Source organism: Cherax quadricarinatus, chromosome 80, assembly GCF_038502225.1.
Source record: "Cherax quadricarinatus isolate ZL_2023a chromosome 80, ASM3850222v1, whole genome shotgun sequence".
In the NCBI taxonomy this organism is placed as follows: Eukaryota; Metazoa; Arthropoda; class Malacostraca; order Decapoda; family Parastacidae; genus Cherax; species Cherax quadricarinatus.
The window spans coordinates 19,410,162-19,418,769 of record NC_091371.1 but is presented as its reverse complement, the minus strand read 5'-3'; the positions used below and the strand labels follow the sequence as shown (position 1 = coordinate 19,418,769).

Below are 8,608 nucleotides of genomic sequence, written 5' to 3'. Positions count from 1 at the left end.
TTACCGTTCACTTCCCAGGCGTTATGGGACTCCTATTAGTTTAAGATTTTCCGTGAAAGTATAATAAAATTAAAAATACTATTATTATTGGGGAGGGGGCCTCCAGCAGCAACAACCTGGTTGACCAGGCAAGCACCAGACGAGCCGGGCTCCGAGAGTAGTGAGACTCTAAACTCATCGAAGGTTTTTTTTTTTTTTTAACAAGTCGGTCGTCTCCCACCGAGGCAGGGTGACCCAAAAAGAAAATACTTAAAAAGTTTGTGTCGCATTATGCATTCAGGTGTTATGAACAAAGGGACAAGACATTATCGTGCACAGTGACTCCCTATCAACGAGTGAGGACGTAAGGTATATGTCAAATTTTACTAGAGCAGACTGGCTGTCGCCACAACGCTGTGATAGGCTATCACCAGGTCTGCTTCAACGGAATGTCATAAATGCTATAAACCGTATACTATGTCATATTTACATAAAAGGTGCCATGATGCTGATGAAAGGCCGTTTGATCCAAGGAAGTAGTTACCCCTTCCCTTTCCTCGGGTCATAATACCCCTCAAGGGAGGTTCCTTGACGCTGTTGGGCTCTTGATCTAGGGAATTGGATCTGTGCTCCAGTTCCCTGAATTACACCCGAATACCTTCCATCCCCCCACGTGTATAATCCTACGGGTTTAGCGCTTCCCCATTATAATAATAATCGAGCTAAGACGACAGATTCACAGAGAATTACAGTATGCTTGATTGTTAGTAATCAAGTAATATTAACACTAACAACCCACACGAAGTCAAGAGGCTTTAAACCAAATACACTAAGATACTCGTAAAAATTATTGCTATAATCAAAGAAAGCGCTAAAACCAATTCTCTTACAAAATACAACCAGGGTGGGGCCATCTATGGAATAAAAGTGTACCTATACATGGAGGGAGAGTTGGTACCTCCTGTAGGGACACAACTCAAGTTTGTTTATCACTGGTGATTGGAAAGTATCTGCTGGTTTTAAGGGATTTAGTACGGAAAAACAAAACTTGCAAGTCTGACATGTTGCCTAAATAAGACTAAGATAGTCTGAAATTAAAAGACATGTATACAAACCTAGTTGGAAAGCGACAAACTAACAAAAGTGAGCAAAATAGTGAAGGTGTTGGCTTTGTTTATCACGACAGTAGAATGAGGTTCCCGCGCGTCAAACAGTCGAGTTGAACCATTTAGTTAAAGGTTTTTAAGTATATTACTGCAGATAGAAGAACCTGGAAGGGAAGTGAATGAAAAGTAAGAAAAATATTTTATCTACCATGACCTAGACAAACATCTACAGTGACCAGCAGATACAACAGCTCATACATGCAAGTCTTACCTTCATTCGCCTGTTGTAAGTATCCGTATTAAATTTGTAAGTCTTGGACCCCACTGGCAAAGTACTAATAAAAGAACACTGTAATGCAGGTGAGGAATTCTTGTTACAAGAAAATACTCATTCTCGCCTCCTTAATTTAAGTAATTGGCGTTAGTCACCCTTATGATCATTATTATTATTATAATCAAGGGGAAGCGCTAAACCCGGAGGATTATACAGCGCCTGGGGGGGGGTGTGGAAGGCATTCAGGCTTAATTCGGGGAACTGGAGCACAGATCCAATTTCCTAAATCAAGAGCCCCTCACCAACATCAAGGAACCTTCCTTGAGGGGACCCTTATGATCAATCCTGATTTCCTTCTACCCCCCAGCATTATCGTGTCGTTATTGTATACCATTACTGCTACCACGACCCCTGTGGATTTACCGCTTCCACATAATACTAATGTTAATAATCCACAATGACTAAAATATGTTATCGTCTCCCACTGGAATAATGAAGTGGTGTCGGTCCTTGGAGGACATGGAAAGCAGGCAACGTGTTCTGCTTACCATTACTTAACATTTGTGTTATACTAGTTGCCAGACTTTGTGATAGTTAGGCGAGTTTACTGTGTGCGCGCTTGGTGTTTTGTGATCTTGGGCAGTCATGATTGTGGTGGTTAACGATGAGTTAAGTGGGCACACAGTTGCTACACATCAGATGTGGCTAATGGCAGAGTTATATTCAGTCCTGGGAAATTAAGAACAAATGTCTAACTAATTGGCAATGGAATTTTTAATATGATTATAGGGAATGCGTTCCGAAACAAATGCCAAACACCTTGACTGCTACAAAGCTTCCGCTGCCATCTTAAAGAAGTAGCTTTCTGGAGTTTTTTTTCACTCGTTAGCCATTGTCTTGAGAGAAATGTCACTTCAGAACAAAATGAAAGAGCTCAAATTTCTGTAAACAGTACGTTTTACTTTTTTTTCTTTTGGGGGGGGGGGGTACGACTAATACTTCACCAGAAAATATTTTATTTCTACAATAGCTACGCTCCTTTGATAATTTTTTAATTTTCCGGTACAGTTTTTCCCCACCCTACCCATGAGGTTCAGTATTTGGAACATTTTTTATGTAATATCCCCTGTAGTATTTGTAGGAAAATTTCGTTTCCTTCGCATCATGTTCACTACTAGTGATTGTATATGACTCACGAAATCGTAATGACACGATTGCAAACAAGCCATACCACGGGCGGGGATAGAACCCGCGGGTTCTATCCCCGCCCGTGGTATGGTTTGATTGTATATGAAATTGGGGGTTCAGTTCAATACCTTGATGACTATCTGATTCTGTATATAAGATTCAATGTAATCTTCCAATAATGGTGTATACATTTTATTATAAGATACAGAAAAGTACATATAGTATATGATTAATGTATGAAATATTATATATATGTCGTGCCGAATAGGTAAAACTTAAGATTTTGGCTTAAATAGCAATAAGGCAAGCGAAAATTTGTGTATGCAATAATTTCGAAAAAATTATTCTGAATCTAACGAGAAAATATATTTCATTGTGTTTATTATTATTATTGTAAACTTATCTAATACATATATATATATTATATATTATATACATTATATATATATATATATATATATACATATATATATATTATATATTTATATATATTTCATATATATACATATATATATATATATATTATATAATTATATATATATGTCATATAATATATATATATATAATGTTATATAATATACATATATATTATATAATATACATATAATATATATATATATATATATTATATATATATGTATATTATATATATATATGTATATATATATATATATATATATATATATATATATATTATATAATATATATATATATATATTATATAATATATATATATATATTATATAATATATATATATATTATATAATATATATATATATTATATAATATATATATATATTATATAATATATATATATATATATATTATATAATATATATATATATATATATATATATATATATATATATATATATATATATATATTATATAATATATATATATATATATGTTATATAATATATATATATATATTGTTATATAATATATATATATATGTTATATAATATATATATATATAATATATAATAATATATATATAATATATAATATATAATATATAATATATAATATATATATATATATATATATATATATATATATATATATATATATATATATATATATATATATATATATATATATATATATATATATATCAAAACAACCACTGTGAAAGAGTAACTCTTTCACAGTGGTCGTTTTGCATATTTTAAAACCACCTGTTTACTGTGATCTTATTGCATATATATATATATATATATATATATATATATATATATATATATATATATATATATATATATATATATATATATATATATATATATATATATATAATTGGTTAATTAGCAAGAATTCATTTAAAAATAAGTCCTTTCTAAAATTTTCTCATATACGTTTAAGGATATATTTTTTACTTATGTTAATGTAAAAATTAATAATTTTGTACCAAAAGAACCTTAGAAAACTTGCATAACCTTATAACAAGAGCAATTTAATTTAGCCTAATACAACTAAATATATTTTAGATAAGTTTACAATTTTAATAATAAACACACTGAAACATTTTTTTCATTAGGTTCAGAATTATTTTTTTTTTTTTGCGAAATTATTGCATACACAAATTTTCGCTTGCCTTATTCGGCAAGAAGACAGTTACTATTTAAGCCAAAATCACAAGTTTCATCTATTCGGCACGGCATTACATTTCACTGCAATAACCATTCGTATACGCTGTACTTACCTAATTGTGGTTGCAGGGGTCGAGACTCAGCTCCTGGCTCCGCCTCTTCACTGAGTGCTACTTGGTCCTCTCTCTCCCTGCTCCATGAGCTTTATCATACCTCATCTTAAAGCTATGTATGGTTCCTGCCTCCACTACCTCACTTGCTAGGCTATTCCACTTCCTGACTACTCTATGACTGAAGAAATACTTGCTAACATCCCTTTGACTCATCTGGGTTTTCAACTTCCAATTGTGACCCCGCTGTGCGGAAACTTGAGAGAGCTTCTTTATGTGAGGTGGTTATTATCTTCCCAGATTGAGTTAATAATTTCACCCTCGCAAATTTCCCTGTGTATTTCAATTCAATTCAATTCAATTCAAAGTTTATTCTCTATAAAGATTACAATGTTGAATTTACAGAATTTGGTTGTTGTGTGGTTTACATGTAGTTAAATAATGATTACAGAGTGTACCACTAGAACGCCTAGCATGGCTAGGCATTTCGGGCAGACTTAGTTTAATTCTTTATTTTAAAATATTACAAATTATGAGGTAAGTTGGTATTATGGCTAAGTGACTAAATACTAGTTTGTGAGTTTAGCAATGTGAATGCTTTTGTTTTGGCACAGTACATAGTTTCAGTATTGGAGTATCATAGGATTCATTATTTTAAGATTGAGATTAATATTTCTGTTTATGGTCAAATGGGTGAGTGAGTGTAAGTGTGAACCACCAGGTGGTATTCGTGTAGTTAGTTGATGGGGTGTATCAGGGAGATAAGATGTTCTCTAATGGTAGTTTTGAAGATGATGAATGTGTCTGCAGTTCTAGAGTTCTCAGGTAGGGTGTTCCAGATTTTAGGGCCTTTGACATACTTTGAATTTTTGTAAAGGTTTAGTCGGACACGGGGAATGTCGTAGACATGTTTGTGTCTGGTGTTATGCCTGTGGGTTCTGTCACAACTATCAAGAAAGCGTTTTAGGTCAAGGTTGATATTGGAGTTTAAGGTCCTGTAGATGTAGATTGAACAGTAGTAAGTGTGGATGTACTGAACAGGGAGTAAGTTTAGATCTATGAAGAGTGGCGGGGGGGGGGTGTTGCCAGGGATGGGATTTAGTGATTATTCTTACTGCAGCTTTTTGTTGGGTTATTATTGGCTTTAGGTGTGCTGCTGCAGTTGATCCCCAAGCACAAATAGCATAGGTGAGGTATGGATAAATAAGTGAGTGGTATAGTGTGAGAAGGGCATTTTGCGGCACATAGTATCGTATCTTGGAGAGGATCCTAACTGTTTTGGATACTTTTTTGGTTATGTGTTGGATATGGGTGCTGAAATTCAGGTTGTTGTCAAGGTATAGGCCTAGGAATTTGCCCTCATTATGTCTGGTAATTAGAGTGTTGTCGATCTTAATGTTAATTTGTGCATCTCCTGCTCTGCTACCAAACATAATATAGTAGGTTTTGTCAGTGTTAAGCGTAAGTTTATTGGCTGTCATCCAAGTCGATATTTTGATCAGCTCCTCGTTAACAATGGTGTTGAGGGTGGCAAGATTAGGGTGAGAGATGACATAAGTCGTGTCGTCAGCAAAGAGAATGGGTTTCAGGTGTTGGGATACGTTTGGAAGATCATTGATGTATATGAGGAAAGCAGAGGACCAAGGACACTTCCCTGCGGAACTCCAGTATCAAGTGGCCGTGTTGTTGATGCTGTGTCTTTAATGGTAACATACTGATACCTATTAGTAAGGTAAGATTTGAAATAAGCAAGCGCATGGCCTCTTATACCGTAATGGTCAAGTTTGTGGAGTAGGATGTCGTGGTCTACTGTGTCAAAAGCTTTTCTTAGGTCAATAAAAATTCCTAGTGGATATTCCTTATTTTCCAATGCTGTGTAAAGCAGATCTAGCATTTTTATGATTGCATCATTAGTGCTTTTATTTTTCCTAAATCCAAATTGGCAGGGGTTGAGTATGTTTTGTGCTGTTATAAATGAATATAGTCTCCTGTGCACGAGTTTCTCAAAGATTTTGGATAGCAATGGTAAGTTTGATATTGGCCTATAGTTGTTTAAGTCTGTAGGGTCACCACCTTTATGTATTGGTGTAACCCTTGCCATCTTGAGTAGTTTCGGGAAGGTGCTAGTTTCTAGTGACTTGTTAAAAAGTAATGAAATAGCATGCAAAAGGAAATGGGCCGCTCGCTTGTACAGTAATGGTGGGACATTAGACAGATTCCCTGAGTTGTTTTTAAGTGACTATATAATCTCGGTGACTTCCGAGGGCTCAGTTGGTGCAAGATAGAAGGAATTTGGGAAATTCCCATCTAGGTAGTCCCCGGCATGGGCATTGGTATGTGGGATTTTATTGGCGAGATTAGATCCTATGGTTGAGAAGAAGTCGTTTATCTTGTTAGCTGTGTCAGTGGGATGTAGTGGTGTTTCATTAGGTTTAGTTAGGACAATATTCTTGTTTTTTTTTCAGTTTGTGGGTCCCTAGAATCTGAGAGAGTGTTTTCCAGGTCTTTTTTATATCTCCTCTTGTGTCTGTGAATCTACTGGAGTAGTATAGTTGTTTGGCTTTCTTTATTACTTTGGTGAGAACTGATGAATAGTGTTTAAGAATATCTTTGTGTATTAAGCCCTGTCTATATTGCTTTTCATATTGGTGTTTCTTGTCAATGGATTTCAGAATGGTGCTGGTTAGCCATGGGCAACCAAGCCGTTTGTTTGTGATCTGTTTCGTTTTTATAGGACAATGTTTGTTGTATAGTCTAAGTAATTTGTTAAGAAAAAATGTCTGTCCAGTCATCAATACCATTGGCCTTGGAGAATTCTGTAGGCCAGTCAACAATCTCTAGGTCAGCTGTGAACTTCCTTATTGAGGCCTCGTCATGGAGTGTAAATGAGACTTTGTTGTATTCAAGTGGTGGTTTATTAATGTTTGTCAGGAGGAAGGTAGGGTAGTGGTCTGTAGTGCTATCTGTGATTATCCCTGATTTAAGGGGGGCTAGTATATTGGTCCATATGTGGTCTATTATGGTTGCACTTGTCTCAGTGAGCCTGGTTGGTTTAGTTATTGTTGGTATGAGAAGTGTGTTGTTCATATTGTTGATGAAATCAGTTACACTCGCTGTTACAGGCTGATCATCTAGTAAGCCAAGGTTGATGTTGAAGTCTCCAGATAAGAGAATGTGGTACTTATTCATTTGTCTGTTTGTTATTAGTGACTTTAATTTCTCACTGAAATTTGGGATGTTTGTGTGAGGTATCCGGTAAATGGCACCGATTGTTATAGGTGTCAAGGTTTTTTACAGTAAAATTAGCAAAAATGTATTCCCCATATTCATCACTAAAGCAAGTGGTGCTAATACAAGATAATTGGTTAGAGTAATAGATTGCAATACCACCCCCAACTTGGTTTGGTCTGCAGTTGTGAATTGCTGTGTATCCTGGTAGAGGGTAGATATCTATTGTGTCCTGCTTAAGCCAGGTCTCAGTGAGAATAATGCACGAGAAGGGTGTCTTTAGTGATTCAATGAGTGCCAGGAGGTCATCATAGTTTTTGCATAAGGACCTGATGTTGTAGTTAAGTACTGATAGACTTTTAGCATTGTTTAGGATAGTGCTGGCTTGTGATGCTGTGTAATAAAGGCAGTTACTTTCCAATAGGTTTTGATTGGGTGTCAGATTATGGAGGTTTAGATCAGGGTCAACGTGATCAATCATCTTCTAGGTTTAAATTATGGTTATTTATATCCTGAGTTATGTGTTGAGTTCTAGTACTGATATCTGTAGTGGTGGGAAGCTTGGATAAGTATATAGCTAGAGTATTTTGGTCATATAGAGTATAGTCACTACTACACATAATGAAGTTGATGTTGTCTATGTGTTGTGCTGGAATGAGCTAAAGTACAACTAGGTATAAACTAGTAATATAAAAATACAAATTTAAAATAGAACAAGACTCTCACTTGTAATTGCACTAAGGTCTAATATAATGACTTTTGTGGACTCTGTGTTTTGAGCTAGAATGAGCTATAGTACAATTAGATTTAATCTAATAATATAAAAATACAAATTAAAATAGCACCAGTCTCTCAGTAGTAATTGCACTATGGTCTAATATAATGAATTTGGTATTGACTATAGTACAACTGAGTTTAATCTAATAATATAAAAGAGCACAAGACTCTCAATTGTAATTGCACTAAGGTCTTATATAAGTTGTTTACAAGAATTAGAGTATAACTAGATTTAAATTGACAGGATAAAATACACAAGTTAAGGTAGCAAAAGAATAATAATAAAAAAAATTATAAAAATAAAAATGGCAATGACTTGGTTATAATATGCTAGTAAGATGGTAGACAGGATA

At 34.4% G+C, this 8,608-nt stretch overlaps 1 protein-coding gene across 1 annotated transcript in view; it reads left to right on the top strand.

Annotated features, from left to right (window-relative positions):
• The first annotated feature begins 960 nt into the window (after positions 1–960).
• Positions 961–8,608, top strand: part of LOC128705121 (protein APCDD1-like) — a 386,828-nt gene continuing 379,180 nt past the window's right edge. The window contains exon 1 of the mRNA XM_070102216.1: positions 961–1,371. The gene's annotated coding sequence lies outside the window, so the exon portion shown is untranslated. The remainder of the gene's footprint in view (positions 1,372–8,608) is intronic.